Source organism: Pongo pygmaeus, chromosome 7 (assembly GCF_028885625.2).
Source record: "Pongo pygmaeus isolate AG05252 chromosome 7, NHGRI_mPonPyg2-v2.0_pri, whole genome shotgun sequence".
NCBI lineage: Eukaryota > Metazoa > Chordata > Mammalia > Primates > Hominidae > Pongo > Pongo pygmaeus.
Window position 1 is genome coordinate 82400894 of NC_072380.2, and position 18380 is coordinate 82419273.

The window sequence follows — 18380 nt, forward strand, 5'->3', positions numbered from 1 at the left end:
TTGTTCATAAAAACTGAATTTTCATTTTAGTAAACATCCAGAAGGCCACCCACAAGCAGGGCTAAACACTGAGAATAAAATTCAGTACAGACAGAGCTTGGCCCCAGGACTCTGGTTCATGCTGACTTAACTCAGGATTTACTAGTTTATCTTCTAGTGAACACATTCTGTAATTCAGTGCTAACACTGGTATCTTCCTTGGTTTATCCACGAAATTGAAGAGAGGCTTCCAATAGATATTCTAGGCAAAAATCAGAAAACTAATGGGGAATTTAAACTTTGCCATCGATAGGTGAGACTAGTTGTTCTTAGGGACATTAGTTAAACTGTATCATTTTTTTCCTTCACTCTCAAAGTGGAGATGTGTATTTGTAATGCCAAAATGATGCATTTAAAATGGTCATTGATGAGTTTTTAAGTGCAGAGTCACAACAGATTTCTAGAAGCAATCTTTCAGACTGCTTTCAGTATTGAATCCAGGCAACAAATACAATTTGCACAAGATCTCACAGCTACCACCTGGGAACAAGTGGGTGAATTACCAACTCACTGACTCTTATGCATGTTTGGTTCACTTACACCTTTTTCTGACGCAAGACACAAAGATCAAAGAGCCCAGCCTTAACTTTTATTTGCTATAGTAACTGGTAGAACAATCAGTAAAGAAGTATTAAAAGTCTTTATGTTGTCTACCTACCATTAGACAGTATTTTCTGATAATATGTCAAAATAATACAAGATGAGTGTCCCTTACCCAAAATGCTTGAGACCAGAAGTGTTTCAGATTTCTGATTTTTTTCAAATTTTGGAATATTTGCATTGCACTTGCTAGTTGGCATTCCAAATCCAAAAATCTGAAATCCTGTACGTTCCAGTGAGCATTTCCTTTTGAGTGTCATGTTGGTGCTCAAAAATTTTAGATTTTGGAGGATTTCAGATATGGGATGCTCAATCTACATTTATTTGTCTAATTGAATGATTTTTCATTCCCTTTTCGCCAGGTTTACAATAATATATTTAGCAATAACAATGTTCAGAAGTATTCCTCTTGAATAAATAAGCAACATTCCCCTCCATGTTAGAAACAGCCCTCTCTCCTCACTAGACGACTGCCAAGAATGACAACATCCCTTGACAAGAGCTAGGTGCACTAGAAATGGGATGAGAGAGGCTGAAGAACACAAATGATCATCTGCTGGGGTCTACAGGTAACATGCTTCACCACTTTTGTAACTCTTTTTAGATTCTCATCCTCAGAATCTCTGGATGGTGCTTTCAAGTAAGAATTTGTGTGAAGCCCTCCTTGGATATAAATTTGAAAAGTAAACGTCCTCCTCTTTCTCTTTCACTCCTATTCTCCCTCTAAAAGGAGGCCTGACAGGGTGGAAGTAGATGGAGGCAAGGAAGTAGTCACAAAGAAAACATGTATTAAAAGAAAATTAGTAGAAATACTCAGTGATTTTCAAGAGAGCAACGTCCTAGAAAATAAATTTTGTAGTTGTTTATCCTCACTTTCTGAAGGTCTTTAACTCTCATGTTACTCATTTGTTCCTAAAAAGCTAGAAAGGGAAGACTATAATAGGGAGGGACTTTAACCCTCTCAGCCACCTTCTCCCATCCCCCTTTGTTATCAAACTGCCTATCAGGTAACTTCAGATAATCTGTGGCTAACTTAATGAGCATCCGTTCTTAAGGGATGGTATATACATATGAGGGAGAGTGTGTGTGTGTGTGTGTGTGTGTGTGTGTGTATATACATATGAGGGAGAGTGTGTGTGTGTGTGTGTGTGTGTGTGTGTCAACGTATCATGAGATTGTTAGGAAAGAAGCTTTGCCTCTACCCTCTGGCAGCATAAGTGAAGACTTTTAAGGCACAATATGGAGAGAGGAGAGAGTGGAGAAAGGAGAAGGGAGAGGGGAGACAGGGAGAGAATTATCTCAACACAAAAACCACGTACTAGAAAAAGAACAGATGTCCCACGGAGCAGGGAAGTAGAATCTATACAGGGAGAATAGATTAGACTCAAGTTGGTATCAAGAATAAAGGACCCTCAAGGTAGGCTTTACATTATATGCTCAATAAAACCGGACCTGCTCTACACTTTCCATCTGATGTAGCTACAGGTGAGTACCTATAAAAAGGACATGGTCTTATAATATCCTTATATTCATGATAGCTTTTGAGAGCCTCATGCTTAACCATGTTTTATACTTCTTCAACTAGAGGTATTCTTCAAATAGAAAATATATCAGATACAATTTATTAAGCTCTAGTAAGAAAATTAAAAATCAACAAGAATTTACTTAGAGTCCTGTAGATACCCAAGTGTTATGAGTTCCTTTCATTTAGCAGATAAATTTACTATCTAGTCAGACAAGGTTTAGAACACAGCATCCACCATTAAGTGCCCACATACTTCAGCTACGCTTATAACCAAGAGTCATTTTCCTACCTTTTGGCACTTGAGTCCCATTAATCAAGATTCCCCTTATTTCTGTGTTTCATTTCTAACTACTCCTGTTGTGATAATCTAAAATAGATGGCAGGTTGTAGTCTTCATAGCAAGATACGCACATGGCCAAGAACACTGAGAGACAGACAGCCATGGGAACAGTGCCCACTGCCCTTCCTGCACTGTATGCCTACTACATTATTGTACATTTATTGATACACTGCTTTGTAATCCCATTCACGTAACTTAATGTTTGCCATTTCTCTTACTATACCGTAAGATGTGGGTAGGACTATATATATTGCTTCTGTATACCTAAAACATGCCTACTTTACTGCATGCACTATCATTGCTCCAGAAATGAGTACAGACTAAATTGAAAAATGCTACCGGTTGGATGGGGAATGAAAAACAAATCAGGGCTTTCATGTAATCAACAAGTTCCATTTGTATCACTAGAGGAGGCTCTATGTCATACCAGAAAGAGATTTTTGGAAATATATAGTTTCAGGTTCAAATTCCAGAACTACCTACCTGACAATATGATTTAATTCATCTCTCTATACCTTAGTGTTTTCAGCTAAAAATGGGGTAAGTTCTCTCTCCCAAGCTAGTAGTAAGAATTTGATGAAATAAAACGCATATTATGCCTAGCAGAATGTAGGTATGCAAGAAAAGTTTCCTTCTTAAATTTGCACTTCTTTATATTCTAATGTATAAAAAATATTTCCAGGCTGTGTACAGTGGCTCATGCTTGTAATATCCCAGTGCTTTGGGAGGCTGAGGTGGGAGGATCACTTGAGCCCAGGAGTTCAAGATCAGCCTGGGCAACGTAACGAGACTTGTCTCTACAAAAAAATAAAAAATTAGCTGGGCATGTTGACTGAGGGAGGAGGATCACCTCTGCCCAGGAGTTCAAGGTTGCAGTGAGCTATGACTGTGCCACTGCACTCCAGTCTGGTGACAGAGCAAGAAAAAGGAAAAGGAAATATATATATATTTCCATCTCTGTTTTAAAAAGATGTGGTCAAACCCTTGCTAGAAAGTAAATGAAACAAACTTTTCAAGAGACTTAACCATGAGCTACAATATAAATACTCAAAGTTAAAATTTTAAAGGTGGATTTAACCAGTGATTTAAGAAACAGCACGAATTGCTCAAACACTAAAAACATATTTCACATTATTAATTAAATTATCTTTATTATGTATGCTTAGAAATTGCTTTAAAAGACAAGAGAAAAAGAAAACAGCAGTTGTGAATAAAGTAAATTCTAGGTAGTAAGCAATTAAAACCTCTTTTTGTGTTCATGGTAAATACTGTTAATTATATCACAGATACTCATAAGCAACCAACAACCCGGTGTACTGATTGTAAAGAGCAGCTGTAATTTCCCCTATATATATTTAAAACAAAACAAAACCTGGGGAAATCTGAGAGAAAGGATGGCCTATTTTTTCTTAACATTTTATAAAATATAAAGGCCATGTCTGTTAAGGTATGATAATCTGAAATATAGTCAAAATGAAACAAAAACTGTCCAATATAAATTAAGGGTTTTTTAGCCAGGTGTGGTGGCTCACGCTTGTAAACCCAGCATTTAGGGAGGCAGAGATGGGCGGATCACTTGAGCCCAGGAGTTAGAGACCAGCCTGGCCAACACGGTGAAATACTGTCTCTACAAAAAAATACAAAAATTAGCCAGATGTGGTGGTATACACCTGTAATCTCAGCTCATCAGGACACTGAGGCAGGAGGATCAATCTAGCTCGGGAGGTCGAGGCTGCAGTGAGCTGTGATTGCACCACTGCACTCCAGCCTGGGTGAAAGAGTAAGACCCTGTCTCAAAAAAAAAATTAATTAATTAATTAATTAGGTTTTTAAAAGTAATTGAAAGGATTCTCTAGTCACTCTTAGAATGTAGTATTTTCTCTTTTTTAAATTTTTTTCTTTTCATTGCTGGAACAAAAGAATGTACTCTTTTCTAAATCAAAGCTGAAATTGCTTTTGAATTGAAAACTTTCTTCACTTTGCGTAAAAAGGTCCTCTATAGGCTTCTGATTATGGGAATTCTAAATTATTTTTTAAGAATTTTTTTTAATGAGTAAAACTTGTGAAGTCATTTTTAAAGGGACGAATCAAAGGGAGTGGGGCTGGGCCCCGTTTTTCCATCTTTCAAAACAAAATAACCATGTTAATAGAAAAGCTAAACACATCTTATTGAAAGCATTATCTGTGTAACCTAATTTGAAGCCATGAAACAGCATAATATCATTTCTGTTACCTGCATTTCCTTTGTTAATTAATGGCAGATCATCATGTCTGATAAATAGGCAATTTATCAACTCCATGGACTTTAGTCTAGCTAGTAGCCACAATATGAACCTACAGACCCTCACTGTAGAGAAAATGGCATACACAGCATTAAGCCTTGTCATAGCCTTACCTATAATGACAAAGTCAGCTTGAAACTTTATTTTGAAAATTACTAGTTAATTCTTTTTTGGCTTTCTTGGTCTTTCGCTTGTTTGTTTGTTTTAAGAGAACCAAGTTTCACAAGCCAAAAACTGCAAATGCCAGATTGGGCTGGATTCCCAATTTGGCCTCTAACTGGCTAATTAAATTAGGTGCAAATCACTGGGCAAGTTATTTAATTTCTCAGTGCCTTTGTCTTCCCATCTTTAAAATAGGATCATAATAGCAGCTACATCATAGGTTTGAGGATTATGTGAATTACTATGAGAAAGGCTTAGAACACTACTTGGCACATGATAAGCACAATAGGCATGCTAGCTATTATAAATGATCTTTCAGTTCCAAGAATGTTTTATTCACTATGATGTGAAAGAAGAAGGGTTATTTTTTTTCCTTTTAAAAATATAGAGGAAATAGGCTGGTGTGTGGCTCATGCCTGTAATCTCAGCACTTTGGGAGGCCGAAGCGGGCGGATCCCCTGAGGTTAGGAGTTCAAGACCAGCCTGGCCAACATGGCGAAACCCCATCTCTACTAAAAATACAAAAAAATTAGCCAGCATGGTGGTGCGCACCTTTAGTCGCAGCTACTCGGGGAGGCTGAGGCAGGAGAATCGCTTGAACCCAGAAGGCAGAGGTTGCAGTGAGCGGAGATTGTGCCACTGCACTCCAGCCTGGGCAATAGAGCGAAACCCTGTCTCAAAACAAAAAAAAGGAAGAAATAAATTAGAATATTGGAAATAGATAAACACAGGGCACACACATTACGGTTTAAAGCAATATGCTTTTGCATTTAGGATATGTTAAAAATACATTTAAAAGATAACAGCAATATTTTACAAAAGGCTATCATTTCCTATTTCCAAAAGATACTTTAAAGAGGAAATTTGAACCTGACTTTGATATGCAATGTCAGTGCAGAAGTGCAAATAGTTTATGTGTCAGACAATAAAGATTTTATGAAATTTTGTGAACATTTTGAAGCAGCAGCAACAATTAAACATTTAACCTCTATATTAGAGAAAAAATTTAACTGTTGCAAAGCATCTAGTTACAAAAAATCTAAATTCTACTCAGTTAATAAAATAAAATCTACTGTTGTATACTAATAAGAAACTCATTAAACCAATTTGTCCGATAGATGTTTAAGTCAAAGAATTTTATATTTCTATTCTATTCAAATATAATAGCATAAGTAATCATGATACAGTTTTCAAAACACATGAGTTTAAAACTATCTTCTATTTTCATACTCTGTCTTATAACCCAGGAAACAGAAGTGTTTTCTGGACTGTAATAAAATTGCCACTTAAAAGGAAGAATTAGTAATCTAGATCAAATAGCCTTTTTAATGACAAAGAATTGAAAGGCTGAGAGATGAACTGTTTTCACTGGCCACTACTCTCTATATTCTAGAATAAGCTACCAATTCAATAATTATGACACAGCTGTTTCTTTTAAAGATGGTCTTTTATAGTCTAGGTAAAGATTTAAAAGTCTCAGTACTCATATCCAACACTGGTAGGTATCTTAAAAATTTCCCCATTCATCCTTCCACTGAAACTCTGGCCTATCATATCCTTGCTTTCCCAGTTCTTTTCACTTCTCAGGGAAACATGATAAAACCGTGCTGGGGTTCTGTCATACTGATAGTTAACAAATTTCCAGACCATTAGGTTGACACTAATGTGTGACTTCTGCTTGTAAAATTTATGTAACTGGCACCAAAAAGGCCAAAACTGTTGGTTTAAAAAAAGGAAGTCCTTAATTCTACTTTCTAAAAAGTAGTGAAAACAAACAATTCCATACACAGTGGCACCACAAAAGCAACCTTGCATGGAAGCATGCAGTTAAGAGATCTTCCTCAAAATTGGACTACATTGATTTAAACTGTATGTTGACTCCCTACTTGGCCATTATTAAGTGCTACACACTTTTTTTTTTTTTTCTTTAAGAGACTGGATCTTGCTATGTCGCCCAAGCTGGGGTGCAGTGGCTATTCACAGGTAATCAGGACACACTACAGCCTCCAACTCTTGGGCTCAAGCAATCCTCCTGCCTCAAGGCTCCTGAGTAGCTGGGACGACAGCGCACGCCACTGTGCTCAGCTAAATGCTACCCCTACATATACTTCTTACTTTCTCTTTAATCTCTGTAGACGAGAAGGCAAAATGTAACGGTGCCTAGGCCAAAAAATACATTTCCATTGTTTTTTTTGTTTGTTTGAGACGGAGTCTCGCTCTGTTGCCCAGGCTAGAATGCAGTGGCACGATTCCTTGGCTCACTGCCAGCTCCGCCTCCTGGGTTCACACCATTCTCCTGCCTCAGCCTCCCAAGTAGCTGGGACTACAGGCGCCTGCCACCACACCCGGCTAATTTTTTGTATTTTTAGTAGAGGTGGGGTTTCACCGTGTTAGCCAGGATGGTCTTGATCTCCTGACCTCGTGATCCGCCTGCCTCGGCCTCCCAAAGTGCTGGGATTACAGGCGTTAGCCACCGCGCCTGGCCTATTTCCATTGATTATAGACATCCATGAATCATTCATGAAATAGCAAACAAGGCTTAGACAACCTAATGCATGGAATTAAGAAAAATCATAATTTGCAAAGCTTACTGTTAATTTCTCTGGTTTTCTCCCATTATATTGAGTCTCAAGCTAGCAATACAAGTCAAAATAAACAGAAATACCTATATCCTAATGCTAAAGAATCACAGTAAAATTAAAAAAAAAAAACTTAATTGCATGGATATGGATAATTTTATAAATAAATGCTTAATTTAGACCCTTGTATCTAGATGTTATAAATGGTTCAAAATAACATATATGAATTTCAGCTTCAAAAAAAAAAACTATAAGGTGTTTAATGGAAACAGCCTGACTTTACTTGCTATTTTATCTTTAAGGGGATTCTGGCAAAGTTAGCTGACTCAAATTCAGCACCTGCCAAGAAAATAACATACATCTGACATTTGCCTTCCAAAGTGAAAGTGAACAGCTTAGCTAAAAATCCTACTAACTGACCCAAATCTAATCCCAAGTATTTCAAAAGTTACTGTGGTGGCATTTATGTGAAATTCTACTTGTCACAGACCTTCTCCCTGAAGCTAATAACTCTACCATCCGGATAAGTGGAATATTCAAGTTTGAGTTGAACCCTAAGGACCAATAACAAAAACAACAAACAGAATGTGTATTTTATTAACAATCTATTAAACCACTTATTCCACTCCTATGCATAAATCTCTCCTGTTTTCTAGTACAGAAAGCATAGCTGAGAAATTATGGCCCACCTTAACTTTCTCAGAATATTCTGACACTAGTCCTACCTCCTCTAAACATGCTAACTCAAAAGATTTACACAAGATATAGACTGGTAATATTTTTCATTTTAATTACTTTCAAAGAATACCAGCTATGCCAACAGAGGTCACACTTAGAAATTTTCAATTTAAAAAAAGTTGCTCCCACAGTAAAGTGGCTCTAAGCTAAAACTCAATTCTCTTATACTCCAAGAAACAACATCCTTGTGCATTTTGAAAAAAAAATTAAATTACTGTCTATAATTCTAAATACATGATTTCTAACATCATTCTACTTGTCTGTCCATATGAAGACAGCAATGCCATCATGCAGAATGAAGATTGCCTGGACTGTGATTTGTTCAACCTCACTAAGCAAGACACACCTACCTTAAGAGGTGTGTGTCTTCCTAAGAGCACACTCTGAAAGCTCTGTTAACACTACATAATAAACAAAACATTTACTAATGATAGCATTTTGTTGTTGTTGCTATTGCCTTAACCTCTATTCACATGGACAGATTAAGACTTTGAACAAGTTGGCTGGGCACAGTGGCTCACGCCTGTAATCCCAGCACTTTGGGAGGCTGAGGCGGGAGGATCACAAGGTCAGGAGATCGAAACCATCCTGGCTAACACGGGGAAACCCCGTCTCTACTAAAAATACAAAAAAATTAGCCGGGTGCGGTGGCGGGCGCCTGTAGTCCCAGCTACTTGGGGGGCTGAGGCAGGAGAATGGCGTGAATCTGGGAGGCGGAGCTTGCAGTGAGCTGAGATCCAGCCATTGCACTCTAGTCTGGGCGACAGAGCGAGACTCCGTCTCAAAAAAAAAAAAAAAAAAAAAAAAAAAAGACTTTGAATAGGGAGACATATAATTCAGAAATCAGTGCCCTGTTTTTTGTTTTTGAGAGGAAGTCTTGCTCTGTCGCCTGGCTGGAGTGCAGTGGCCAGGTTGCAGTGCGGTCGTGTGATCTCGGCTCATTGCAACCTCCACCTCCCGGGTTCAAGCAATTCTCCTACCTCAGCCTCCCAAGTAGCTGGGACTACAGGCACACGCCACCATGCCCAGCTAATTTTTGTATTTTTAGTAGAGATGGGGTTTCACCATGTTGGCCAAGATGGTCTTGATCTCTTGACCTCGTGACCTGCCGCCTGGGCCTCCCAAAGAGCTGGGATTACAGGTGTGAGCCACCGCACCTGGCCCTGAGGCAGGAGAATCGCTTAAATCCAGGAGGCAGAGGCTGCAGTGAGCTGTGATCTTGCACTGCACTCTAGCCTGGGCAACAGAGACTCCGTTTCAGAAAAAAAAAAAAGAATCAGAAAACCTAAACACAATGTAAAAATATCGAACAAGGAAACATGGAGTTAAACTTGAATGGATAGATAATCCTTTTTAATTTAATAATTTTTGGCAACCATTCTTTGTATTTCCTATAGCACTTAGCCTAGGCTAGGGATGGCCTAAGGGTAAAAGGAAGTCAGGAAGAGAGAAAGGAGAATTAATGGTGCTGAATGAATTTAGTTTAATGAGGAAAACTAAGCTAACTGGTTCACACTAATGTGTGTGCAGAAAAGGAAGAAAACAACAAGAAAAGAGTAAACTGCCTGTCAGACAAACAGTTTCCAACTGCTGGCTTTGTGTCAACAACACCCATCAGAAGATCATTTCAACGTGAGCCTACATTATCCTGAGTTCAGTAGTCCGTTCTGCGTATTAAGTGCAGAGGAGTCTACCCTGTGAGACCAGGATCGTGACTCTGAATAGTTAAATTACTGAAGGCATTTTGTCAACTTAAATTTTTTTTTTTTTAATTCTACAGATGACAGTGCCTACCATGCTGTCATTTGAAGAAAATACCACAAAAATAGTGATATAAATAAATATGGGCAGATTTTGTCTAAAGCAAAAGATATATATTTCAGTATTCTCAATTTCAGTTTAGATTAATACTGATTTTCAGTAGACAGTACCCAAAGCCTGATACCTGTACCTCAAATCAAAGTGCCCATATCTTCATGGATATACATACATCCAGTTAAATCAGATATCTAATCACAAATCTTCTCACATCTATGAACAAAGGAGGGATTAAAAACTCCAACAAATATTCATTTGAAATGTATTTCAACCATGTCATATCCAATATGGTCAAAGTTTCTCTTAGGCCTTGATATACTTAATTTTTAGTATATAACACTTAGTACACAACAACAAAGTAAACTGGTACCACATGAAGTATATATTGTGTTTTATTGTACAGTGGAGAACTTCTCCCCCATGTTGGTATTTAAGAGTTGGGCTGTACTTAGCATGTGTGAACAATTCACCAACCCACCCTCACCCCACCCTCCCACCCCAAATCTTCCAACACAGAGAAAACTTATAAATAAATCCAAGGTCTATATAAATTCACAGTGAGTTCAACTTTCTGTAGTGAAAGGAAAATTACATTTCAAAGCTATATTGCCAAATAGATTTATATAACTCTTGCTCCTGTTTTGATTATCAATGCCAAGTAAATTTTATTGGCTAACTTTAAAAATGCTTAAAATGTGAGACTAGAATGGAAATACTGACCTAGCTGTACATTAAAAATCATAGTTCAGTCTGTTCAATAACTTTTGTCTTTTTAACTCAAACTACAGAATTCCATTTTTCATATACTCAAATCTGGAATTTGCATTTACACTCATAGATACAACTCTTTTGGAAAGTCTAAGGAAGTATATAAATAATCATATTTTCAAATCAAAATCTTAAGGTATATTCAACAAAGTTGTCCTTCAGAACATTTTGTCCACTTTATAAATTTAAGACCCAAAATATAATAATTATATTTTTACATAGTATGTCCTACTCAGCTTTGAAAATAAACTAAGTAAGAGAAGCTAAAGTTCTATCTGAACTAACTCCTGATATACTGCAAGGCTATACTAAACTTCATTTCTTCAATAGTTAAAGTATTTTTCCCAAAGATACAAACTATCAAATTTTTCAAGATAAAGGTTCTAAGTAATTCTGTAGTCACTACATTTCAAACAATCTGTTCTTTGCAAGAAAAGTGATTTATCCAATGAACCACAGATGCCACTTACAATCTAAAATTTCTAATATTGCATGAGAGAAAGAATGCTGATTCATATTAATAGCATATCATGTTTACAACAGAAAAAGGAATGAGAATAGCTGTCCCCCATGCCCCTGCCCATAATTTGTGAGTACAAAATCAAAGTCTCAGAGTGGAACTTAAATAGTTTAGGTAGTCATTACATTTCAAATGAGTCGTCATGTTTCAGTTTGGAATAACAGTTACAAGTTAAGGTCTCCTAATGAAATATACGTGAAATAATGTTTGGCTTTTAAATTAATTTTGAAGTCTTCAAATATGAATATGATTTTCATGTACTACAATTGTTGTCACAAATATTCTTGTACTCAGGAGTATTTAGGCAGAAAATGGAGCTCAGTGGTTAAGGTCAAGATCTTTGGAGTGGCAAACTGCCTCTTACTTGATATGACCTTGGAAAAGTCATTTAACCCCTCTGAGCTTCAACTTCCTTATCTGTTATTTTGCAGACAACCAAAAGGCACTTACATAATGCCTAGCATACAGTAAAAGAGCAATAAGTAATAGTTGTTATTAGTATTATCAGTGGAATCTCTGCAAATTGCACTTGTAAAATAGATGTGAATCAGAAACAGCTGTACAATCCCTAAAATTTTACTTTCAATAATTCTTAAAGGTCAGACGTAATTCCTTCTATAAATGAAAAATTCTGATGGCAGAAGGAGAGGCAAATGTCTGAAAAAGGTAAGAAAGAACAAAAAAACAAAACGAGACAAGAACCCAATAACAACTGACATCCTGAAGCACAAATAAAACTGTCATGGACATAAGGAAAGGAAATAAGTAGTCAGCTTATAAAATTATGCCTACTGCTACCTTTGATAATGAGTTCAAACACATCAATATATAGGGCAGGAAAATGACCAAAACATTTCCCCAATCTAGAAACAAAAAACGAAATAAGTTACATTTTGTATCAAGTGGCAGGTAGTGGGAAAATATTAATTTATTTGGTTTGCAGAGATATGAACTGGACAACTTTCAAATCTACTTTGCTCTCTATAAATATACCACAAAACACATCTAATATGTTAATATGATCCAGTATGGAGACGAGAAGCTGCCACACTTCCTTCGGGTTTGTTCTTTACTTGATTGTAAGAACCTTCTGGGACAGTGACAAAATAAATGTGGAATTGGAAGAGTTATCTTCTTAATTCTACCCTGATTAAGCATATTTGGATACATAAAATATCTAATACAACTAATTTTTCATAACATTTAAGAGCTATATACCTTAAGTTCACGGTATAAGTTAATTTCATATCTAGAAATAAGCTTAAGAGTCTGGGCACAGTGGCTCACGTCTGTAATCCAAGCACTTTGGGAGGCCAAGGTAGGCAGATCACTTGAGGTCAGGAGCTCAAGACCAGCCTGGCCAATATGGTGAAACCCCGTCTCTATTAAAAATACAAAAAAAATTAGTGGTGCGTGGGGGTGGACACCTGTAATCCCAGCTACTCATGAGGCTGAGGCAGGAGAATCGCTTGAACCCATGAGGCGGAGGTTGCAGTGAGCCAGGATTGTACCACTGCACTCCAACCTGGGTGAAAGAGCAAGATTCCATCTCAAAAACAAAAAATGAAATATGCTTAAGAAACTATTTCTATTTCTATTTACAAAGTTCAGTGTCTCTGAATATAAATATATTCTTAATGTTTATTACCCAATAATTACTTTAACAAATGTTTATTTAGTCTTTACTGTATACCAGGCACCATCCTAAGGGTTAGGGATGCTGTTTTGAACAAGATAGAAATGGTCCTGATGTTCATGAAGCTAGTAGGGAAAGTTGTAAAGAGTAAGTAAAAATATATCACATGATCATAAATATTATGATAAAAATCAATTTCAGCTGTTTGATATGGAGTGCTTGAGAAGCTATTTTACACAGGTTGGACAAGAAAGGTTGGCTCATTGCATTTTATAACATCTACCCTTGTAAGTCTGAGATTTGCTGCTAAAATCTGTAGTAACTTTTCTTTTCTCCTCTTTTATGCTAGTTTGCTAAGAAATGAGAAATACTACCACTCAAATTTTTACATATAAAAATAAATATAAACATTTTGTCAGGCTATGAAATTAGAATAAACTGTAATCAACTCATCCAATAGGTATAATGTAAACTCATCCAAATAGATATAGTAACCACTGATGAACAGATATGAGCATTTTACCTTTAAATGTTATTTCCAATACATTTGTAAGGAACTTTCATAATAAAAATGAAACATAGACAAATATACAGTTTATTGTTTTTATTTAAAATCATCTTATTTACATATTTTCCTAAACTATATACAGAATTTTAAAATAGTTTAATTAAATATCAAAATATCCAATATGAAGAATTCAACGTTAACTCACCTGTGCCTGTAAACAGTGCAGAAGATCTATAAGTGTGTAGCCAAATCCAAGAGAAATCTGTAATATAAACAAACAAATAAACATGAATAAAATCTGCAGAATCCTGTTAGATTCCTTAGGGAAGATGTAATTTTTATAACCGATTTTCAAAGTAATACTTGTTAATTGCCATCAATACACAAGTGATATTCATTAATAACATCTCTTATTAAATTGCATGGTAAATCAAGAAGTAGACTTGCTGCATTACTTTTATTTGTACAAGGTAATGTAAAACATATAAGGCTACATTTCATTGTGAATTATGAAGTGCCTACAAATTCTGAGTTGCCGTCCTTATACTTTAACTGCTTGTCTAACCACCAGCCTTCCCTATGAGACAAAAAGCTGGGTAAAAGCAGGAGGCCCTAGTGACCTACTCCCACATTGCATTCCTAGGGCTGTGCCCAGCACACTGTAACAGGCAGAAAATGTGTGCTGAATAAATAAATAAAGTTCACATGCTAATCTTAATTGACCATGATTTACAGTTTACCTATATGGAACCAAAAGGCCTGAATGACTAAATAATTTCTTATCTCAAGAATTATCTCGTTTTCCCCCCTTCAGAGACAAAGTTTCGTTCTGCCACCCAGGCTGGAATGCAGTGGCACTATCACAGCTCACTGCAACCTCAAACTCCTAGGCTCAGGTGATCCTCCCACCCGGCCTCCCAAGTAGCTAGGACTACAGGCATGCACCACCACACCCAGCTAATTTTTTATTTTTTGTAGTGGTAGGGTCTTGCTAAGTTGCCTGGGCTGGTCTCGAACTCCCAGCCTCAAGTGACCTTCCTGCCTTGGCCTTCCAAAATGCCAGGATTACAGGTGTGAACCACCATGCCCAGCCAAGGAAAGCCTTTATGGCAGTAAAAATGATGTTATAATAACCAAGATAATTTGCAAGAGAAAAGGTGAATAAGAAAAGGAAGAACTGAATATTTTCAATAATGAGGGCAACTGTTTGCAAGGTTTCTTCAGAGTCTGTGTCTTTGCGAACAAAGTGCTTCACTGTAAATGAGCCTGCAGCTTTTCGTCTGATCCTTCCACTGCACCAATTAAGTTTGTTCCCAAGAAACACAATGAGGAATATGAAAACAAGAAGTATGTGCTTGAGGCATTTTATGTATATTAATATTTACTGCTTTTGTATATTTTATGGACTCAAGGAAAGTGGCTTGATTGCTACTAGTAACGATACTGAAAATGTATCTCTTTTTAAGAATAATTTTTAAAAAACATTAAACACTACTAGATTTAATCAGCTCCAAGGAATGTTTTTACAACTAAGCTACTAGATTTTTCTTCCTTCAGATGACATCCATCAGTAAGAATTTACAATTTGGATTATCAAAACTTAAAACATTACTAATTCCTTTAAGAGCCCTTTACTCGTTAAAACAGTAAATAGAATCCAATAGCACAAACAAGTTAACATCAATTTAATATCAAAATTACTATTTTTCTTGGACACTAGAAACATCTGATTTCATAATCTAAAAGGTCTACAGGGGAGAGAAACAGAAAAAGATGGCATTTTGATTTTTACCAAGATCTGGCCAGTCTTGAACTCATCATATATAATGAAATGCAGCTAGTGTATTAGTTAGAGATACTTCATGAAAAACAAACAAAAATAATCTATATGCAAATAAGAAGTTATCACAGTAAATAAAATGAATGGATTCTACTCAAGTGGCAGTCAGTGAATAGTGTGCAATAAACTTAAGTAATAGGAGTCATCAATTCTTTCTAGCACTACTGGGATAAATGTATTCATTATGCTGGCCTACTTAAGCCCATTATAATTCTATACCAACAACTAATTTGCTCAAGGACATCATATTATGCAACAATCATGAGCTGAAACTTGTGATACTAGTAGGAATGATATTAAATGATTACTGTTGGCTCTATACTATTCAGTAAGCTTTTATTAATAAGCTACTATAACATGAGGCAAAAGTGTCAATGCAGCCATGCTAAAGAAAGATGTTAGCCAGGCGCGGTGGTTCACGCCTGTAATCTCAGCACTTTGGGAGGCTGAGGCGGGTGGATCATGAAGTCAGGAGATCGAGACCATCCGGGCTAACACGGTGAAACCCGTCTCTACTAAAATACTAAAAAATTAGCCGGGCGTGGTGGTGGGCGCCTGTAGTCCCAGCTACTCGGGAGGCTGAGGCAGGAGAATGGCGTGAACCCAGAAGGCAGAGCTTGCAGTGAGCCAAGATCGCGCCACTGCACTCCAGCCTGGGCAACAGAGGGAGACTCGGTCTCAAAAAAAAAAAAAAGGTGTTTAGGAGATATAAAGATACTAAAATTTCCAAACATCTAGATACCTTGGTGTAACATTTTAAACAAAAGGAATAAAATACTTCCATAAAAACAGAATTATAAACTATTTTATAAGTTACTAAGAGAAACTAGTAGTCATTTAAAGCAAAAGTGGAGGTAATAAAACCTCTATAATAAAGAAGCATCTCGTTACTGTTCTGTCCCGAGAGTTTTCACAAAGCCCCTCTAAGAATGTGTTTCAAGGGAAGGAGTAGGGATAATTTTGGGGATATCTGCAAAATAATTATCTGATAAAGGACATACATCTAGAATATATTACATAAGGAGCTAAATTATTTGATAAAGGGCATGTATCTAGAATACATAAAGATCTCTTACAAGTTAATAATAGGACAAATAATTCAATTATTTTTAAATAGGCAAAATATTTTGCAACTCACCATGAGATATACAATAAGGAAAAGTACATGAAAAAACACTCAACATCATTAGTTATTAGGAAAATGGAAATTGAAACCACAATGAAATATTCTACACAACCAGTAAAATTATCTAAAGTGTTGACAAGGATATGAAGAAATCGGAACCCCTTTAAATCCACTGCTGGTAGAAAATGCAATAGTACAGTCATTTGGGAAAACGGTTTGGAAGTTTCTCACTACACAATGCAATTTTATCCCTGATGTTTTCATTTCTCTTGGGGAAGAGATGTCCATACAAAGAGCTGAATGGAAATGTTCACAGCAGTTATTATCCACAATAGCCAAAAATTGGAAACAATACAAATGTTTATCAAGGGATTTTCTTAAATGCTGTACATCCATACAATGGAATACCACTCAATAAAGGGGAATGAATTATCAATATGTGAACAACACAGATGAACCTCAAAAACATTATACTAAATGAAAGAAGACTGACACAAATACAACATACACTGTATTGTATGATTCCATTTATTTGAAATTTCTAGAAAAAGTAAAACTATAAAGACAGAAAGCAGGTTGATGGTTTCCAGTGTCAGGATATGGAAATGGAAACTGACTAAAAATGGACACAAGATAACTTTGTGGGGTGATAGAATTGTTCTAAAACTGAATTGTGTCCTAAAGAAAGATGAATAACAGACACGATATATGACTGTAAAAATGTAAACTCCTGCTACTTAAAATGGGTGCATTTTATGGTCTGCAAATTATACTTCAATTTTTAAAATGCAACAAAAATTTTAATGTTAAAAAATATTTTAGTGATTCTTCACAAATGCACCTGTGTGTCCTTGCTCTTTCTTGTGTGATAGCTACAGTTTCCACGTGAGTAGGGGATCTAAGGGTAAAGGTAGTTCTAGCTGCATATGGTGGTGTGAACACCTGCCAAGTAGAGCATCAACTAGCAGGTGGAGTAACACCTCACGAGTCTGAGGCAAAAAGCAAAGTCAGGACTGAATCTACACCACACATAAAAAGACAGCTGGCAGCATTAGAGCCGTGTAGGTTAATGGCAGGGCGTGAGGGAGAACTGAAGAAGATATGCTCAATATTTCATTTTATTTATTTTTTAAGTGAATGGGTAGAAACAGACCCAGAGGAAGCAATGTAAACTGGGAACAAAATGAAATGACAGCTGTAATACTGGCTAAAAGAACATTTTAATTTATAACTAATAAGAGATGTGCCATACTTTTTTTGGCTTAACAACAATGTAACAATAGCATCAATAGTATTTATTGAATACTTATTCTGTGAGAGCACTGAGTAGAGAACTTTTTGTGTGTTACCTAATTTAACCTTCATAACAATCCTATGAGGGTAGGCTCTGCTACTATCATGTCCACGTTATAGATACAGAAACCTAACTGGGGAGTAAAGAACTCTGTCTAAAGCCAGAGAGCTGATGCACTAGCAAAAGTCTGGGTTCTAACCCACAAGAGTCTGACTCTGGAGTTCATACATGATCTCACCCACTAGGCTGTTACAGAAGGTCACTGTTTTGATAATGCTCTTTTTGCCAACTTGATTTGAAAAAGCAAATGGCAGAAATGTGACCAACCTGAAAACTGCCTTCTTGAGGTTTTTGGTATAGTACTAACAAGACCAGCAAAGGGTATTCCCTACATCTTGCACCTTTGGCAGACACTGTTAATAAATCTTGGCATTATTATTTTCTCAGCCCAAATGCAGGCCTCACAATTTTCTCAAAGTTGCTACCAATCAAAGGATGCAATCACTAATACAGCCAGTATGTAAATAAAGTTATGTCTGTTGCAGGGCATGGTGGTTCACGCCTGTATTCCCAACACTTTGGGAGGCTTGAGCAGGCATATCACT

General features: G+C 36.6%; 1 protein-coding gene across 27 annotated transcripts in view; it reads right to left on the reverse strand.

Moving 5' to 3' along the window:
• Window positions 1-18380, reverse strand: part of NCOA2 (nuclear receptor coactivator 2) — a 296302-nt gene that overhangs the window by 173370 nt on the left and 104552 nt on the right. For 19 of the 27 annotated variants that reach the window (XR_008504321.2, XR_008504317.2, XR_008504334.2 and 16 more), the window contains exon 2: window positions 13721-13777. The gene's annotated coding sequence lies outside the window, so the exon portion shown is untranslated. Of the gene's footprint in view, window positions 1-5500; window positions 5620-13720; window positions 13778-18380 lie in introns of all 27 variants that reach the window. The other 8 variants (XR_010127229.1, XR_008504327.2, XR_010127227.1 and 5 more) reach the window with 1 other exon arrangement.